Genomic DNA, 6,658 nt, shown 5'->3' on the forward strand with positions numbered 1-6,658 from the left:
GTCCAGGTTAAACATTGTTGGATATTACTACAGAAATGTTCATTTCTTTCATCTGTATCATAAGCATCTTTTAAAGTTTGCTTGGTGTAAGCGATCAGTTCCCTGGGATGACAATTGTCAGATCCTTCCCTTCTGCCTGTCTGCCTTAATGAGGGAGCTCTCAGCCAATTGGTCCCTTTGACAACAGCCAGACAACACGCAAGGCTGTTCTACTTTGAACAGCCATGGCTCTCCGTGGAAACCCCACTCCAGTTGCAAGGACGCTGCAGCCATAGGTACTTGGAGGAAAGTCACTACTCCTGCTCTGTAAGCACGGCTTCTCCAGACACAGCTTGCAGGGATTCGGACGCTTGTATTCCTTCTACTTCACCGCGCAGTTGTTTAACTCAGGGGTGGGGGGTGGAAATACCCTGTGATTGCTATACTACAAAGTTTTTAATAGTTTCCCAAACAGATCCTGTGGTCATTGCCTATGTAAAGTTCATGAATGGTAGAACTGAGAGCTTTGAATATGCAAGACTGTGGTTGGTAGAATTATACTTCAGGGAGGAGCGTGTCATGTGCCTTTTCTACCCATAGCATCAGCCTTTTTATATTTTGTCAGCTTAACCCCGGAGGCTTCTCTGGGGTATTTTTCCTGGATTGACAGCCTCCAGCCTAATAAATGCTTCCCTGGGTGGTCGTGTATTGCCGACTTGTGGTCTTTGTCACAGATACAGCAGACTGAGCTGGTAACACCAAGGGCTGATAAAACCTGAGTTTCTGGGCCCGGACATCCAGCTGCTGTTGCATCTACAGCAGCTGGAAGCGATTCCTGATACTGTAAGCCCCCAGAATCCTGGAGTTATGAGCCCTTGTCCCACTAAGGAACCACGCCGTGGCTTAAGAGCTCTAGAGATTGGCCAGGAGCCAGAAAAGCAGACAATGAAGGACTGTAGAAATATGACTATAGGCTGCATATTTTTCTAAGGCATACGTTTTTTTTTTTAACTGGTCTGGGTCACTAGTGCTTATAAACATTCCTGTACTCTTGGGCTGTATTTTCCTCCTTCATGTTTGTGTTTGTGACATAAAACCCAGTTTAGGCCGGATATGACGAGACATGCCGGTACTTGAGAGGTATAGTCAAGACTATCAGAAGTTCAAGATCGTCTTTGTCGTCACAGTCAGTTCAATGACAGTCTGAGCTGTATGGGAATCTGTCTTAAAAATTAAACAGGGCACGATTTGACTAGACTGCCCAATGACAATGACGGCACTGCCACTCAGAGAACTCAGCTGCTTCCGTTCAGTTGTTGTGCTCTTCTTCTCTGGCCTCTCGGGTGACTTTTCTTCTGGATTTGTCTTCCCTGGACCCAGAGAAGGAGCAGCTCAGTGCTGGAGGCAGATGGAAGATGGTTGTATGGTGGTATGAATGAGAATGGCTCCCATAGGCTCATATATTTGAATGTTTGGTCCCTGTTAGAACAGTTTTAGGATGGATTAGGAGTGATGGCCTTGTGGGAGGAGTTTGTCACTGGGAGCCAGGCTTCGAGGTTTCAAAAGCTCCCTCCATGCTCAGTCTTGCTTTCCCTGGATGGGATCTAAGCTCTCAGCTACTGCCCTGGTACCATGTCTGTCTGCCTGTCACCTTGCTCCCTTCCATGCTGGTCATGGTTGCGCCCACTGAAACTGTAAGCAAGCTCCCAATTAAACGTTTTCTTTTACAAGTTGTATCAGTCATTGTGGTGATTTGGGTAAGAATGGCCCCAGAGATTTATATATTTGAATACTTGGTCATCAGAGAGTGGCCCTACTTGAGAAGGAGTAGGAAGTGTGGCCTTGTTGGGGGAAGTGTGTCACTTGGAGTGGCTTTGAGGTTTCAAAAACCCATGCCAAGCCTAGTCTCTCTCTCTCTCTCTCTCTCTCTCTCTCTCTCTCCCTCCCTCCCTCCCTCCCTCCCTCCCTCCCTCTCTCTCTCTCTCTCTCTCTCTCTCTCTCTCTCCCCTGTACATAATAACACTGCTCTCAACTAAATAGCTGTCTTAGTCTACCTGCATATTGCTACGCTCCTCACTATGGTGATAACAGGATACACCTCTGAAATTATAAGGCACCCCAATTAAATGTTTTCTTTTATAAGTTGCCTTGGTCGGGTATCTCTTCACAGCAAGAGCACAGTGATGAAGACAGTCATGGGGTGCCTTCCCAGCAGTAGAACAGTAACTGAGACAAGTTACTCACCTCACGCAGTTGGGGCAAGGCCGGCAGCAGCTTGCGAGTTCTTGTCAAGCTTTTGTTTCTGTGCCCCAATACCACCACCCCTGAATCTGGCCTCTAAGCAGAATCTTCTTCTGCCTTTGAATTAGCTTCCTCTTTAGATCTGGTGGTCTACAGTGGGTCCTTCATGGTGCCATCGGAATAGGTGAAGGCTAGATATCAGACATTGACTCAAAATTGTAGATCATACAAAGATTCTCAGGTTAGATCCCAGAAGAACACTAGGGATGCTTCATGTGAGGCTCAGAGGAAGAACTGCTAAAATGGCTTAAACTTTATAGGAAGTATAGCTTATCCCTGGGCCCAGGCTGCAAACAAGGGGCTAGAAGAAGGGCTTTCCAATTATAAGAGCTCCAAGGACTCTGAAAGGGCTGTATTTAGTTTCCAGCTGTAGAAATTAAACCATTGCTGGGCGGTGGTGGCGCACTCCTTTGATCCCAGCACTTAGTGGAGAGCAGAGCAAAGGGAAGTGGATCTCTGTGAGTTCGAGGCCAGCCTGGTCTAGAGAGCAAGTTCCAGGACAGACAAAGCTATTACACAGACACACCCTGTCTCGAAAAGCCAAACAAAATAAAACAAATAAACAAACAAAAACCTTTCTAAAAGTTAAGAAAGGAAGTGTTCATTAGACATAATAATTACCTTTGGCTGCCTTTGCACTCTGAGGAAAGGTTTTTTTTTTCCATCTGTTGTCTTTTCTACTGAGATGGGCATCATGAGCCCACCAAAGAAGCTGCGTGCTGATGGATGCTTGTCATCTGAAGTTACAACCAGCAGAGGGATGTTTACAGAAACCCTGTGCTTGGTAATCTGATGCCCTTACGGCAATCAATGTCCGTCACAATAGTATTCAGAAAAATCAGTAGATTTTTAGAACATAGAAACAGAGAGGTTTTCACCAGTATGTCACATCGGTGGCAATTCTGAAGGTGTACAATGCAATGAAAAGGAAGGAAAGCAACAGTGTAGGCCCACATAGCAAGCACCAGTAAAAGGAAATGCAACATCTAAGAACACAGATAAACCCTCATTCATTTTGAGATGTTAAAAACATGATGTGCATGTGTGTAGCTGTGTGTGAGTACATGCACATGATTGCAGGTATCCTCAAAAGACAGAGGTGTTGGAGACCTAAGAGCTGGAGTTAGAGGCAGTTGTGGTTGCTGGAAATCAGACTCGGGTCCCCTGGAACAGCAGGAAGCACTCTCGAACCACTGAGTTTTGGCTCTCACCCCTCTAATCTGCTTTTTTTTTAAAAGTAAGCTATCATAAAATGAGGATGTCATCAGGAAGGGCAGAAAGAGAATTGAAGTTTTCTAAGAACCTTGTGTCAGAAATGTCTTTGGCATTTATAGGCTTCACAGTCTCATAAGGCAACAACGAGTGATTCAGAATATGACTATTAACATGTAATTATGTTAATAGCAAAAGGATTGAGATTTTCAAACAGGCAGAGAGGGGAAATTTTTGGAAAATTAACAACAAATCCTGCCAATTGGGCTGGAGAGATGGCCCAGTAGTTAAGAGCACTGCCTACTTCTCCAACAGTCCTGAGTTCAATTCCCAGCAACCACATGGTGGCTCACAACCATCTGTAATGGGGTCTGGTGCCCTCTTCTGTCCTGCAGGCATACATGCAGACAGAATACTGAGAATACTGTATACATAATAAATAAATCTTTAAAAAAAATCCAGCCAATCCTTAGGCCATTTGTTGCTTGTTTTAGTGCTGGTGATTGAAGCCAAGGCCTCACTGCACAAGCTAAGCACGCAAGCAACTGCCCAACTACAGCCACAGGTCAGTTCCTTCTGTGGTTGGGTTAGGAAAAGTGAAAGAAATATGGATAGGATTATGGAAGCAGAAGGAAACTTTGAACTGCATGACTCATAGCTAAAGCTAATAGCTAATGTACCAAACACTGTAACCAAGTAGTACAGGACACACATATAGAACATTCACAAAACATGACCTTTATGAGGCCAAAAAGGAAGGCTCACAAACTTGGGATAATTGAGTTGTGATCAGAAATGTAAATAAATTTCAAATTAAATTAATAACAAAAAGCTAACAGGAAAATCTTGGTATATAGGTGGAAATTAAGACACACACTCCGAAATAACTGGTGAGTCAAAGAATAATCGTAGAATTGCAAATATTTTTTAACAGAACAGCAATCAAAGCTCGGGAAAAGCTGTTAAACTGGGGCTTAGGTGGAGGAAGTCTTTAACGGTGCAACCAAGTCAAAAGTTAGTGTCAAATATCCATCTCAGATGCAATGAGAGGAACAGGAAAGAAGGAAAAGAAAAAGGGAAACCTAAGCTTATTTAAGAAGGATAGAAAGTAATAAAATACAAAGGAATGAAAAGAACAAGAATGTCCTCCTTTGGGCCTGTGAGCTGGGTTAGTGGGTGGGAGCACTCGCCACCAACCAGGCCTGGTGACCTACATTCCATCAAGCTGTCCTCTGACCTCCGCATGCCCACCATGGCCCATAGGGGCTCCCCAACCCGAACAAAATAAATACATTTTTAAAAAAGCCATAAAACACAGTTGAAAGGAATGAAAGATCTAATATAAATAAAGAAAAGGACATTTTGTGTTTTGAGGTTTGATGACTTAATATTAAAAAAATGGAAGTCGATGGAGTGATCCACAGAGCTAGAGAAATTCCTAACAGAATCTCAGTTTGGCTTCTTTGTAAAAAGCAAACGTGATTGTAGAATCCTTACAGAATCCAAGGGACTCAGAACAGCCAAAACAATTTTGAGACAGAAAGACAAAGCTGGGAGAACCATACTTCCCAATGTCAAAGCTTACTACCAGGCTATGGCAGTCAAGACAATAGGACCAGGCATAAGGATAGATCAGTGAGGTAGAGTATAGAGCCCGGAACTAAAGCCCTACATTTATGTACAATTGATTGTTAACATAGGCAGCAAGAGCATTCAGTAAGGAAAAAATAGTCTACGCACATACACCTGAATACTCACTTGCAAAATAATAAGGATAATGATGGTAATTTGGACCACGACTTCCCACCATGTTGAAAAACCAACTGAAAATGGGTAATATATCTAAGTTATCTAAGTACAAGAGCAAAAGTTATAACACTTCTAGAGGAAACCAGAGAAGTAAATCTATATGTCCTTGAGTTAGGCAAAGCATGCATAGATATAACACCAAAGTATAAATAACAAACAAAAATCTTTTGTATATTTCAGGACACTGTCCAGAAAAGTAAAAGGCAGCCCACAGCTAAAAGAAAATATGTGCTAAAATAATAGATTTTTACCTCAATGTATAAGTATGTTACAGCTCAATAATAAAAAGACAGATAATCCATTTTAAGATTTGACAAAACATTGACAAGATATGGAGAAATGGATGCTGATAGGAGTGGAAAATGGCATACTCACTTTGGAAGACAGTCTGGAATTTCCTCAGAGTTAAGCATAGGATTACTGAATGGTGCAGCAATCTAACTCCTAGGTGAACACCGACACACAACTTGCAACATATTAATATTAACCCCCCAAGTGAAACTCAAATCAAACGATCATCTACCAATTAAGACACCAGGAAAGAAGTATACTGATTCATGCTCTAATGAAGGCAGACATCCTGGCAATCACTAAGTCAAGAGAGAGGAGCATAACTCCAAGATCATTACCCCCAATGGCCTAACTTCTGTCCACTAGGCCTTGTCTACTAAATGTTTCACCACCTCTCAATAACGCTCTAAGTCAAGGACCAGCTTTTAAATCGTGGGCTTTGGAGAATATGCAAACCCAGACTATAACATTTGTGACTTAATGTGAAGGAATCCATCTGAAAACCCAAGCACTTTGTATACAGGTAGATTTGCATAGTGAGAATGTGTCCTTGAAGAGGGAACCCAAATCTCTTGTGTCCCTGGAAGTTACCACAGTTGGAATCAGATGCCCTCTTCTGGTCGACATGGGCACTGCACTAAGGCGCACAAACCCACACAGAAACGAACCACTTTAAAAAAAAAATCTTTTTTAAAAATTTACAAAATAATTTCCAGGTCTACAAAATAATTTCCAGGTCAGAGGAAGTGTATGCCTCACAGGAGAACACGGGAAACCATACCTCATTAGGAAGCTGCTCTTCACAACTTCCATACCCAGTTCCATACCCTAGAGCTTTGAATACAGGAGTGTGGTAAAGGGTAGAAGGGGTGGGGAGAGGAATGGAGGGGAACAGAGGAAAATATATAGCTCAATAAAAACCATTTTAAAAAATCAAATGGGGGGCTGGAGAGATGGCTCAGAGGTTAAGAGCATTACCTGCTCTTCCAAAGGTCCTGAGTTCAATTCCCAGCAACCACATGGTGGCTCACAGCCATCTGTAATGGGGTCTGGTGCCCTCTTCTGG

This window comes from Microtus pennsylvanicus, chromosome X, assembly GCF_037038515.1.
Source record: "Microtus pennsylvanicus isolate mMicPen1 chromosome X, mMicPen1.hap1, whole genome shotgun sequence".
NCBI classification, from domain to species: domain Eukaryota; kingdom Metazoa; phylum Chordata; class Mammalia; order Rodentia; family Cricetidae; genus Microtus; species Microtus pennsylvanicus.